A 14,235-nucleotide genomic window follows, 5' to 3' on the forward strand; every position below is an offset into this window, starting at 1 on the left:
AAGAGAAAGGAAAAAGCTGAGAGACAAAAGGTAGATGGGATAATTTAAAGTTAAGAAAAGCTGACAAGAAACAAGCCAAGCTAAGGCCAGGAATTTATAAATATTAATAAGCTTCCATGTGTGATTTATTGGGAGCTGGGTGGCAGGCCCCCAAAAAGAGCAAAACAACAACAATAGGGTAATTCTCAACTTTATATAGAAAAACAAAAACCCTAGAATAGCCAAACAATCCTGAACAACAACAACAAAAACTCTGCTGGAGGTCTCACCATTCCTGATTTCAAGTTGCACTACAGAGCTATAATAATAAAAACCACATGGTATTGGCATAAAAACAGACATGTTGATCAATGGAATCAAACTGAAGACCCAGACATGAGTTCAAACATATGGATACCTAATTTTTTTTTTTAATAAAGAAACCAGAAGTACACACTGGAAGAAAAATAGCATCTTCAGCAAATAGTGCTGATCAAACTGGATGGCTGCAGATAGAAGAATGAAAATAGATCTGTATTTATCACCCTAAACAAAACTCAACTCCAAACAAATCGAAAACCTCAACATAAAACCAGATACACGGAACTTGGTAAAAGAGGAAATGGTGAATAGCTCTGAACTCATTGACACGGAGACAACTTTCTGAACAGAACACTCATAGCACTGGCACTAAGATCAACAATTAATAATGGAACCTCATGAAACTGAAAAGCTTTTGTAAGGCAAAGGACACCATCAATAGAACAAAGCAAAGTAGCAGTCTACAGAATAGGAAAAGATTTTTAGCAACTCCACATCTGATGGAGGACTAATATTCAAAATGCATAAAAGACTCAAGAAACTAGATATCAAAAAAAACAAATAATCCAATTTTTAGAAATGGGGTACAGATCTAAACTGAGAATTGTGGTTGATATATTGTGCACCCCAATAAACTTATCTGGGGGTCAGAGAACAGAACAGCCACAATATTAAACATAGAAGTTAGGCAGTGGTAGCATGCCTTTAATCCTAGCATTCTGGAGGCAAAGATCCATACAGATCTCTGTGATTTTAAGGCCACACTGGAAACTGAGCACAGGCATGGTGGCACACACCTTTAATCCCAGGAAGTGATGGCAGGAAGCAGAAAGGTATATAAGGCGTGATAACCAGGAACTAGAGCTTTTAAACTTTAGGCTTTTTAGCAGCAGTTCAGCTGAGATCCATTTGGATGAGGATTCAGGCTTCCAGTCTGATGAAACAAGATCAGCTGAGGAATTGGCAAGGTGAGGTTGAATGTGGCTTGTTCTGTTTCTCTGATCTTTTAGCATTCACCCCAATATCTGGTTCCAGGTTTGTTTTTATTAATAAGACCCTTTAAGATTCATGCTACAGAGAATTCTCAATAGAGGAATCTCAAATGGCTGAGAAACCCTTAAAGAAATGTCCAATATCCTTAGCCATCAGGGAAATGCAAATAAAAACTACTTTGAGATTCCATCTTATGCCTGTCAGAATGGCTAAGATCAATAACACAAGTGACAGCTCATGCTGGCAAGGATCTAAAACAAGGGGAACACTCCTCCATTGCTGGTGGAAGTGCAAACTTGTACAGCCATTATGGAAATCAGTATGGTGTTTCCTCAGAGGGATGGGAATCAATCTACCTTAAGATCCAGCTACACCACTCTTGGGCATAAACCCAAAGAACACTTCATCCTACCACAAGGACACCTGCTTAAGCATGTTCACTGGAGCTTCACTTATAATAGCCAGAAAACTAGAAACAACCTAGATTCCCTGAACATAAGAATAGATAAAGAAAATGTGGTACACAATGAAGTATTATCCAGCTGTTTAAAAAAAAAAATGACCTCATGAAATTTGCAGGCAAATGGATGGAACTAGGAAAAAAAACATCATGAGTAAGGTAATTCAAACCCACAAAATAAATAAGGCATGTATTTGTTGTTAAGTAAATGATAAGATATAATTCGTAAATCTGGAGAGGTTAGGTGGAGGGTCTAGTGGGGAGTATAAGCATTTTCCTAGGAGGGGGAAATAGAGCAGACTTTAAAGGCAGACTATGAAAGATGAGGATGAGAGCGGGGGAGTCAGGTAAGGGGGATAGGGTGAGAGATTACTAGGGGGCTTTGGGAGATGGAGTAGAAACCTAGTGCAGTAGAAACTTCCTGGAATCTATGAAGATGATCTTAATGATGACTCCTAGTAATGGGGCATATGAAGTCTCAACCAGCCAGAGACGCCAGGCAAAGCTTCCGGTGGCTGGCCTGGGTTGCATTCAATTGAGCTTTAGTCCAAGAGGTCCCATAGATATCACCAAACATTGTCTGGTGCTAAGACAATGGGTCTCCACAAACTGATGGGGCAGGGGGATTGCCAAGGACAACATCCACACAACTCATTGAGCACGAAGAATTCAAGCTAGTGCCTACATGGAGCCTTCACCCCTACATTCTAGTCTCTTTGGTGTGGGAAAGTATTCTGCTGGCTACCAAAGGAGAAACATGGACACCAACCCTGCCTACAAAATATGCTAGGGCAATGGTGGTACAGAACTTTTCAGAGTAGTCAACCAATGTCTGCTTTGACTTAAGGCCCATTCTACAAAAAGGAATTTATATCACATACTGCTTGGGTAGCCAAGAACCAGAGACTAGATAGGCCAGAGACCAAACTTGACTGGTTTAAAAAACAAAAAACAGCCGGGCGGTGGTAGCACATGCCTTTAATCCCAGCACTTGGGAGGCAGAGCCAGGCGGATCTCTGTGAGTTCAAGGCCAGCCTGGGCTACCAAGTGAGTTCCAGGAAAGGCGCAAAGCTACACAGAGAAACCCTGTCTCGAAAAACCAAAAAAAAAAAAAAAAGAAAAAAAAAAAAAAAAGAAAACACCTCAATGACTCCTAATGATATTCGGCTATACTCATAGATCAGCACCATTTCTAGTCGTCATCAGAGAAGCTTCCTCCAGCAGCAATAGCGACAAATACAGAGATCCACAGCCAGACATGGCATTGAGGGAGAGTCTAAATGGCAGGTCTCCATCAAATATCTTCCCTCAGAGCTTAGGGAACCCTGTGGAAGAGGAAGTGAAAAGACTGTATGGAGGACACCAGGAGAACAAGGCCCTCTGAATCAACTAAGCAAGGCTCACATGAGCTCACAGAGACCAAAACAGCAAGGACAGAGCCTACATGAGTCTACACACCAGGTCCTCTGTGAATATACTATAGCTGTTAACTTAGTATTTTTATGGGACTATGAGAATGAGTGGGTCTCCAACTCTTTTGCCTACTCTTGGGACTCTTTTCCTCCTGTTGAGTTGCCATGTTCAACTTCATTATGACAGTTTTTGCTTCATCTCATTATATTTTATTTTTGTCAAATTGGTTGTTATCTCTTAGAAGCCTGTTCTTTTCTAATGAGAAACAAAAAGGGAGTGGATCAAAGGGGAAGGCAGGTGGGAAGGAAGTGGGAGGAGTAGAGGGAGGTGAAACTATAATCAGGATGTATTGTATGAGAAAAGAATCTATTTTCAATTTAAAAAAATTAAAAGTCATACTATGAAACCAACTTAAATATCAGTATTAGCATCATGAAAGGCAGGGGGCTGTTACAAATTATAGGCGATTAAAGACAACTGACTATTAATAATTCAATAAATTATAGGATGACCCTATATCCAAGAGAATGTTGAGAAACATTGAAAAAACTGTCAAAATGTGAACATGGGAGTATATGTGATGGTTAACACTGCCTGTCAACCTGACAGAATCTAGACTCACACAGCACACAAATGTGAGGTTTTCTAGATTAGGTTGGGACGGGAAGGGCAACATTCCAAAGGATGCAACTGGAGACGGACTTAAAAGGAGAAAGCAAGACAACACCAGCATCCATCTCACCCTACTTCTGAGGATGCTGTATGACCAGCAGGGTCATGTCTGCCACCATCCTTCTTTACCACAACAGACTCCAAACTGTAGCCAAGATCAGCTCTTCTTTCCTTGAGTTGTTTCCTGTCAGACACTTGATCACAGAAAGGGAAACAATATGAAACAAGGGTGTCCATCAAGTCCGAATCTCCTAACTATCTGATGGTGATATGAAAGATCCTTTGTGCTTAGAAAACACACACTAAGTTTATACAGGGCATGATGTCTGCAAGTCACTCTCAAGAATAATGTCTGGCAGGGGAGGGTGCAGTGGTGGGCGATGTGTGAAAAAGTAAATGTGACGGGATTTGTTAACTGTTAGTAAATCGGGTTGAAAGGGAACTGAAAAGTGCTTTTTACTATTTTTTGGTAAATTCTACATACTTCCAAGATAAAGGAGAATGTGAGGTATAAAAGAAAGAATATTCTTGTTCCCCAAAAAGGAGGAAATAAAAGGCCACAGCCATATCCAGCTGCCTTGTAAAAGGAAAGCTTCAGGACACAGAGGGGTAAACAGAGCAAGCTGAGCTGAGGAGACAGAGCTCAAACCCAGGAGGACAAAATGTTGTCTCTGGAGAGGGCCCAGGAGAGAGCAAGCTACAAAGAACTCCTGAGGGCTCCCCTTAAGGATTTAGCTAAGTACTAACAGCTCATGAGACAACCATAAGGCCCACGAAAAAACAATCATATACCCACACAGAAGACACACATACATAATTCAAAATAAAATAAATCTTTAAAAGTCAATTAATGTTTTTGAAAATATCCTCATACTCAGTGCACCTTACAGAAACAAATGAACAACAGTTTGAAGACCCCAGTAACTTCTTTCTCTCAACCATCAACAACCAACATCCTCAATTCTTAATTACTCATTCCTCTGACCTTCCTTACTAGTTTACAAGATGTGGATGAAATCTTGAGTAAGAGTAATCACTACAGCCTTAGTCTACTGTTTTGCTATAACAAAATACCTGAGGTTGGCTACTTTAGAAAGAGCTTATTTTAGCTCATAGCTTTGGAGGCTGAAAGTCCAAAATTAGGTGACCATGTTTGGGGATATCTCTGTGACATGTCCTAACAATAACAGACACGTGGCATGTGTGAAAGCAGTACAAATCATAATTCCAAAGACAATTCAAATGCTGAAGTCACAACTTGAAATCCCAAAGGGTCAAAATCTTTAAAGTCTAAACTCCCCCAAATCACAATCTGAAAATATTAAACTTCTAATTGTTGAAATCATGGAAACCTAAATCTTGAAATCCACAACTACTACTCTGGGGGAGGGTTATACTTAGGGCTGTGTATTTAAGGGCAATGATTGGCACCACAGCAATTTATCTGAACATATTTTTTTCCATTGTCGTAAGATAAAACCTTAGAAAAGGCCTGTTCAAATATTCTCCAAATGGCATAAGAGACTTAAATAACTAATACCTACTATGTACATCAATGTCAAGTTATTAAAATAAAAGGTAAAGAAAATCTAATAGCTATCAATTTATAAAAGCAGTTGACCAATACTGTAATGTGTAGACCTTTTACCTTACCATTATATTACAATCTGAACTCCCTCACGGTGTTTACAGATTGTAATGACGCATTTATGACTGACTACCTCTCTCTACTTTCCACAAGACTGCAATTTCCATGAAGAACAATGGACACTCTCTGCTCTTTCTACACTTTATCCCTAATAACAATACTTCTAATTCACCCAACACACATTTTGCAAATTTGGTTTACTTGAAAGAGTGCGGGTTTGTGTGTGTATGTGAATGCTGAAACCTCTCAAATAAATGAAGCAACATCTCCTTCATGTGTTTGCATTATGAAAGGTGACATCTGCCAAGGCATTGGTTCTTTAGTGAGTTCCTTACAGATGCAGTGAGGATGTGTTCTGGACTGTTTTTTAAGTAAGGAAGAAGAGAGCTCTGAATATATGAAATACTAATACACATATGGAAGTCAGAGGGCTACTCTTCAGTCAGTTCTCTTCTTCCACAGGGATCAAACTCGGGTCATGAGGCTCATACAGCAAGTGTCTCTACCCACTGAAGCTTCTTGATAGCCTGTTGTGGTTTTTCTCAATGATTTGATCAAACGTGTTAGGTTTCAGATGACTGCATTGCAAAGCTGGATAGCATTACCCACATAGTGATATATATTTACACACTTCGGCTTGCGGCCTATTTATGAATATAACTTTTCTGCTTACCAGTGTCATATCTAAAGACATGACTGTCTTTAGAATACCTGGGAGTTTGCGCTTGTGAAAATATGTGGGCTCTCATTGTGAAACATGGCCTATGAGGGGTTTGTTGTATTTTTATGTTTCTCAAACAATTCTCCTAGAAATGTAAAAGTCTTAGAGTAACTATTGCTATTTTTTTCAGCATTATATTCTGAGATTTTAGAGCCTAAGGACTTTGATCTTTTAGGACATCCAAGATGATAACACTTAGGGTTGTCTCTTTGGGGATTACAGCACAAATGCATGCACTAGAAGCCAAACGCCATAGTTCTCCTGTACAACTCAACAATATCACAGTGACAAATCCAGTCCAAGAGACCTGACTTCTCCTGAGAGATGGGTATTAATCTCTTCTGAAGACAATGGCCTTATGACCTAAGGACCTGCCATGGTCCCCACCTCTTAAAGGAGTCCTCATCACCTTGCTTGCACTGGCAACCAGTCTCCAACATATCAACTTTTGGTAGTACAATATGTCCAAACCATAGCATTTATATAATTTTTTATAAAAATAGGATCATAAATAATGCAAATTTTTCATTCAATGTTGCATTTTAATGTCTATCCATATGAATATATATTCTGCAGTCTATTCACGTCCTACATATTTTTCATTTTTTATTTATCTGAGACAGGGTATCACTATGTAGCCCTGGCTGGATTCCAACTTTGTCAGCCTCCTGAGTGCTGGGATTAAAAGTGACCAGCCTTCTGTATTAATTCTGGATATATAAGTTATTTTCAGAGTTCTACTCTTAAAAGCAGGACTTAGAAGCATCATCTACATCACTTGATTTAGGTGGGTATCTATGCAAGAACAATTGCTCCATTTTGTTTCCAGACCTAATGGTCATTCTGTGTTATCATACCAAGCAAACTAAGGCTTACAGAGACCAAGAAGTGCATTCAAGGTCACATGGCTAAGCAGAATAAAAACTAATTAATTTTTACTTCCAATTAAATGAAAAAAAAATAAGATTAGATTGCTGATATGCCCAGAAAAAATGTAATTGTCAAAAAGAATCCTGGTGGATTGTTTTCTCCTATTTCATCTGGAGAGATGGCTCAGAGGTTAAGAGCATTGGCTGCTCTTCCAAAGGTTCTGAGTTCAATTACCAGCAACCACATGGTGGCTCACAACCACCTGTAATGAGATCTGGCGCCCTCTTCTGGCCTGCAGACACACATGCAGACGGAACACTGTACACTTAATAAATAAATACATCTTTAAAAAAAAAGAAGGTAGGGAGACTGACAGTTTAGTGGGTAGAAGGGCTTTCCCCAAAGCCTGACAACTTGATTGACTCCCTAAGACCCTTATCATGGAAGGAGTAAAACCAACTCCCACAAATTGTCCTCTGACCTCCATGTGCATGCTGTGACACACCTGCATACATGCACAATCACACACACACACACACACACACACACACACACACACACTAGCGCGCGGTATAAGCAACAAATACAAATTTAGTAAACATATTTTTCATAAAAAGAATGACCTAGCTACTAAGTCCACTGAGTTCTTCCTTTTGTCCACGAACAGCAACTCGATTACATGACGGTCACATGACTGTTAAGACCTTCTGCACTTGAGCACTCCTGAAAACGCAGTCCAGTCTCTGCAGGTGAGCCTCTTCCGCAGCTGTCAGCGGAGCTGGCAGGACACAGAGGTCAGCACAGTCTACACAGCAGGACATGCAAACAGGCAGGGTTTCCTTGTATGAGAGTATGGGGTGGGCGTCTGTACATGTGTGCTATGGAATATACATAAACTGTGTGTACATATGAAATAGTAATAAAGTGGTTCTCAATGTGATTATAATTTTAAGTTCAATTATAAGAGTTTTTTTTTTTGCCTTGACTAAGTTTGATCTGAGGTTTAACTATGCTTCAGACATGCTGAATTAAATGTGATAATTGTTTTTTAAAATGCTACGTATCCATTTTAGAAAGACTTTCTACTTTTAAAAATGTTCTGCATGTCATCTAAACCAAAGGATTTCCAAGATTAATCACATTATTCTTATGTTTAAAAAAGGATATGTCAAACTTCTTTTTAGCTAAGTCACTATTTAGGCCTGTATACTCTTTCACTTAAAAAATATTTATAATAATCAGTTTCTGATTTATCTCACAAATGTTAACCTTTCTTTTTAAATGATTCTACTTTTATTCATACTCTTCTACGCTGTATTATCATGCCTGTGTTATACATGGCTGCGGTAGCAAAGTACAGATCTATAAAAATGCAGCTAATTAAGCCAACAGCAGTAAGGGTTTCTTTCTGTTACTGTCTAACCAGCTACTTTCAGTAAGAGGAAATCAGATTACAACAAAATAATTACATAAAAGTTCAACAGTCCATCTGAGTGCAGTGTCTCACACATGTAACCCTAGTTAGTACTCAGGAGGCTAAGGAAAGAGGACTGCTGTGAGTTCAACGCCATTCTGAACTATATAATGAATTCTAGTTTGAGATCTTGTTTCAAACAACAAAAACAGAACAATACAAAAGGCTTAAAAGTTTGATTTTACATTTTTTTTTTTTTTTGGTTTTTTTGAGACAGGGTTTCTCTGCGCAGCTTTGCGCCTTTCCTGAGCTCACTTGTAGCCAGCTGCCTCGAACTCACAGCGATCCGCTGGCTCTGCCTCCCGAGTGCTGGGATTAAAGGCGTGCGCCACCACCGCCCGGCTGATTTTACATTTTAAAAAGACCTAAAATGTATGCCAATTTCACATATGCTACAAATAAAATCAGTATGAGGGTAAATAATTTTATACTATAAAAGATCTTGTGAGCCCTAGGATGCCTCATAGGTAAAATGTGCTTGTACTTATTCTTGTACACGTGGATATATTTTATAGTTATAAAGTCACATAAATTATTAATAATAAATCTGTTCATACTTCTCCTTTCCACCTACTAACACAAAATACTGTAAAAAAAATACTTGATTTATATACTCTTAATTAATTTTTTATGTAAAAATACTGATATCTAAACATAAACTCGTCTATCATTTTCCCAGAAATATATATATCAAAACAGATATAGTCATGTTCATTGTTTTAAAACATTAAGCCAGGGCTGGCAGATGGCTCAATGTTAAGCACTTGCTATATAAGCATGCAAACAGGAATCTGGATCCACATAAACTCCAGGTGGGCATGGTGGCCCAGCTGGAATTCCAGCAGTAGAAGGCAGACAGTGGAGATCCCAGAAGCAAGTGCTTCTAGACCAGTCAGATAGGTGAGAGAGGGTTCAGGGAGAGACCCTGCTCAAGGGAATAAGGTGGAGAGAGATCAAGAAGACTCCTAAGTCAATCTTGGGCCTCTACCCACGTGCACATCCATACACACACACAAGAGTGTCTGCAGACACATGTGTACTCAACAGATGCAAACCACACACACATACACAGGAGGAAAAAAATAAGAAAAAGACTTCAGACAAACAAGAATCTGAAATGAGAACTGTGAGAAGAACTGGATGTTGGCTAGTAAGAGGCCTGGGCTCTGGCAAAGAAGGGAGGCTTTGGGAGAAACAGCTGTGGGATGTGAAGAACCAACGCACGGACTTGAAGGTTAAAGATGACAGCCAAAATTACAGCAATTTAGTTACAGGTTAAATTGGGTTTTATTTGTAATTCAAGAATCGGGGCAGAATCTATCCTACAAAATAAAATGAGAGTTCCCACTGAGCAATGACAGAATAATAGGTTTTCCAAAGTAGGAACAAGGAAACAGAATAGAAAATAAGACCAAGCAAGGAAGGCTATATGGAGGGTTTGAAGAGAGGAAAGGAAAGGGGAAATGATGCTATTATAATCCAAAAATAAAAATAAATTTTGAAGGCTGACTGGCGAACATATGGTTGGGGACATTTTTTGGTGTTTGTTATTTGTTTAGGAAGGCTGACAGGCATCACATGGGTCTACTTCATTATCCACTCTCGGCAGAAAAAAATTCTTCCAGGGGGAAATTATTGGCTTCCGGACGTTTCAGTCAGATTATGCAATTCTGCATAAGTGACTCAGTTCAGTCTTCTCGGTTATGGCCTAGCACAGGAGCCAATTCCAGGAACATTTTTCCCCTCCTTCCACAGGAATGAGAATTACTATCAAGTTTAACTTGCAAAGAATGTTTAATACAAGAACTTAGAAAAAAGACAAGCTCATACAAAGTATCTCAAGATAAAATACAGCACTGTGGATTGGCTGTTTCTTCCATATGAAAAAGGTAAAGAAAATACATCTATCTATGAACAAATAACCAAATTTGCTGATACTATGATCTTGCACTTTCCAGGCCCCAAAAATTATGAGGAAAAAAATGTTTGTTGCTTAATCCATTGATTGTGTTATAGCAACACCAACCTAGGTAAGTTATTATAAGTCAAAAAAATTATATATGAATACAGACCTTGTAGGAGTTAGTAACATATTGCTGTACCAAAATGCCACAATCAAGACAACCTACAAACCAAGTGTTAACTGGGCTATGGCTCCAGAGGGTTGGAGTCCATGATGGCCAAGTGAAGGATGGCAGCAGAGCAGCTGAGAACGTACGTCTCAAACCTCCAAGAGGAGGCAGAGTGCACCGGGGATGGCTGGACGCTTTTGAAACTTTAAAGCTCTCCCCTATGACACAACTCCTCCAACAAGGCCACCCACCCCAACCCTCCCCAAATAGTTCTACCTGGGGACCACGATTCAAACATGTGATGGAGGCCATTTTCATTCAGACCACCACAGACCTGAAGCACATATTAAAATATTCAAATGCCTTAGTAGGCTGCTCTTTCTCCAACCTCCATTACTGGTACAACCTGAACCTGAACAGTCTTATAGATAAACACATCAGGACTGTAAACATGGATTCTTTCAGGATAAAAGACAATGGCTGAGGCAAAATTGGGCTTTTTTTCTTGTCTTTGCAAGGTCCATTCCTGGTCCATCAGCATTTCATAAGTTATTCATGCCATAGGAAGTCTAATGGTAAAAGAAACAGTTCCTTAAGATATACTACCCCTGCTTCTGTTCTGAGTAATAACTTTCTTCCACCAAAATTTATGACAAAATACTGACCAAAAGCAACTGGGGGGAGGAAAGGGTTTACTTCAACTTACTCTTCCACATCATACTCTATCTTAATGGAAGCTAAGGCAGAAACTGAAGCAAAGACCATAGAACACTGCTTGCTGGTTTACTCAGCTACCTTTCACCCACAGCCGAGGCCTATCGCCCAGGAATGAATGGCGGTAGTCACTTCAATCAGTGTGCTGGCTAGTTTTATATCCACTTGACCCAAGCTAGAATCAGTAGGAGGACAGAACCTCTACTGAGAAAATGCCTCCACAAGACCATGCTGTAGGAAAGCCCGTAGGACATTTTCTTAGTTAGTGTTTGATGGGGAGGGCCCAACACATTGTAGGTAGGGCCATCCCTGGGCTGGTGGTCCTGGATTCTATGAGAAGGATGAGTAAACCATGGGGAGCAAGCTAGTAAATAGCACTCCTCCATCAGCTCCTGCCTCCAGGTTCCTGTTCTGAGTTCCTGTCCTGACTTCCTTCAATAATGAACAATGGTGTGGAAGCATAAGCCAAGTAGGCCTTTCTTCCCCAAGTTGTTTTTGGTTATGGTGTTTCATCACAGCAACAGTAACCCTAACTAAGACAATCAGCAACCAAGAAAACGACCCAAAGATGTACACAGACTACTCTGATGGAAGCAGTTCCTCAACAGAGTGTCTCTCTTCCCAGGTGACTCTAGTTTGTGTAAAATTGATGAAAACTCACCAGCACACTGTGGCACTATAAATGCAGTTGTCGCCTCATCCTAGCTGCCTAGCGGAACACCCATTTGTCCTCAGACGGCACCCCCTTATTAAAGCCCTCCAAGCACAGAAGAAGCCTTTTAACAGGTACCAGATTGCTGTGTTGCCTTTGGGGATTACAAATTTTTGTTGCATGCTACAGTATCCGTAAAAGACAGTGACTGCGGCCTGCTCACTTCTGACCTCTAGAGCCTAACCAAGTGTCTCAGCCTGTTATCCTAAGTTCCCATGGCAGATCCATTAGCACAGTCCCCATGAAATCAGTTCCAGCCCTTCCCTCTTCACTTGGAAATCCTGTAATCTCACCCTCAACCAACAAGGGAGACTGCGAGCAAGTCATGCTATCTCTATCTAGAGTGTGATGCTTCCACATATAGTTGCTCAGTAGGAAATACCATAAAATAACAGAACTGATGCTCATTAGAAAACTAAGTAGAAACACCAAGTACACAGACGTGCCCTGGAATCTGAGAGTCTCTGACAGAGGTAGCATTTAGAGATACAACCCATGAACGAGCTAAGTGTGGACAGAGACAGATGCAACATTCTAATGTAAAAAGATCAGTGCTCAAGAACAAAAGAAAAGCACCTAACAAAGTGATTCAAGGAGTCATTCAAGTATGGTACTTTCTATTGAAACCTACATGCATTGGACCCTGTACTGGTTAGTTTTATGTCAACTTGACACTAGCTAGAACCAGAAGTTAAGAGGTACTCTCAAGTGAAAGCATGTTTTCATAACATCAGGCTGTAGGCAAGCCTGTAGGGCATTTTTTTTGATTAGTGATCCATGGGGGAGGGCCGAGCCCCTTGTGGGTGGGGCCATCTCTGGGCTGGTAGTGGGGGGCGGGCAGATCTGTAAGAAATCAGACTGAGCAAACCAGGAGGAGCAAGTCAGTAAGCAGTATCCCTCCGTGGCCTCTGCATCAGGTCATACCCTCCAGGTTCCTGCCCTGTTTGAGTTACTATCCTGACTTCCTTCAGTGATGGACTACCTCCACATGCTTTTGGTCATGATGTTTCATTGCAGAAACAGAAACTCTAAGACAGACTCTAAGGCATTGTATTTCTTTCTCCAAATAGTAAGTCTTCCAAAGAAAACAAAAGTCAAGCCTCTCGGCATTCATTTACTAGTGACAGAAAATCCTGAAGTTAGACCAATAGCATATGCATTGATCCGCTCCAAAGCACCACGTCTTTCGGAATATTCACACAAAACAAATTGGAGGACACAGCAGTTCCCTTAGCAACTTTCATTTTAATGAAATGAAAGCCTGTTCCGTTGTTTTAGCCGCTAACATTCTGCCTGTAACAACCAGTGTCTCCCAACCTCCCTTGGAAATACGAGTTTGGCATAACTTTATCAAGATATTTTAAAACGCAACCCGTTTCCAGAAAGAGAACGAGTGAAAAGTGTCAATGTTCGCGGAAGGCAGAGAAAGTTAGATCCGTGTACCACAAGCTCCTACAAGGAAGGGGCTCACTCCACAAACAAATCTTCCTGACTTGACTTTGGAAAAGTCTCCCTGGCGCAAACTGCAGAGCACTCCTCTCTCCTGAACACTGTGGCATCCACGCGCTCCCGACACTAACAGGGGACCCGGGAGGTCGCCCACGCGCCCGTTAGGTCGACCCGGGTTCAGGCAACGTGCGGCAGCGGCGCACCCTGTTCTGGATCCAAACTGAAGAGACACCCCCTCGGGGCCGAGCTCACCTGCCTGCAGAGCGGGGACGCAGCTCCTCTGGGTCTCGGTCCCGAGAGCGCTCAGGTGCGCCTGACTTGTCGCCTAGCAACCGTGAAGCTGTCCGCTCTTCCGGACGCGTCGATTCCTCCCGCCCCTGAGAGAGTGGGTTTTTAAAAGGTTTGTTTCCGGGTCGAGCGGCCTTTACGCAACGTAAGGTCTCAGCCTCCCTCGTTTAGCCTTGCGGGAGGACAGAGTCTCGGTGGCGCGGCGGGTGCTGTCGCTCAGGGGTCGTTTCTCCTCCCTCGAGTTAACGCCTCCCCTCCCGCCAATTGCTGAGCTCCGTCAGTCAGGCGTTTCAACCTCAGCACAAACCCTCCGCTCACGGACGTCCTCCAATCACAGAGGCTCAGCCCCGGGGACTACTTTGCAGTCCGCGAAGCAAGCAGAAAGGAGGGCCTTTCGGGAACTGTAGTTTCTCACTGTCAGGAATGCACGGAGATGGGCGCCAGAGACC

At 41.3% G+C, this 14,235-nt stretch overlaps 1 protein-coding gene across 6 annotated transcripts in view; it reads right to left on the bottom strand.

Annotated features, from left to right (window-relative positions):
* The window catches only part of LOC114697940 (WD repeat containing planar cell polarity effector), a 302,933-nt gene extending 288,738 nt beyond the window's left edge, over window positions 1–14,195 (bottom strand). For all 6 annotated transcript variants that reach the window (XR_003735273.2, XR_005092299.1, XM_028876333.2 and 3 more), the window contains exon 1: window positions 13,751–14,195. The gene's annotated coding sequence lies outside the window, so the exon portion shown is untranslated. The remainder of the gene's footprint in view (window positions 1–13,750) is intronic.
* Between the last annotated feature and the right edge of the window lie 40 nt (window positions 14,196–14,235).

The sequence above is a fragment of the Peromyscus leucopus genome, chromosome 10, assembly GCF_004664715.2.
Source record: "Peromyscus leucopus breed LL Stock chromosome 10, UCI_PerLeu_2.1, whole genome shotgun sequence".
Classification (NCBI taxonomy): domain Eukaryota; kingdom Metazoa; phylum Chordata; class Mammalia; order Rodentia; family Cricetidae; genus Peromyscus; species Peromyscus leucopus.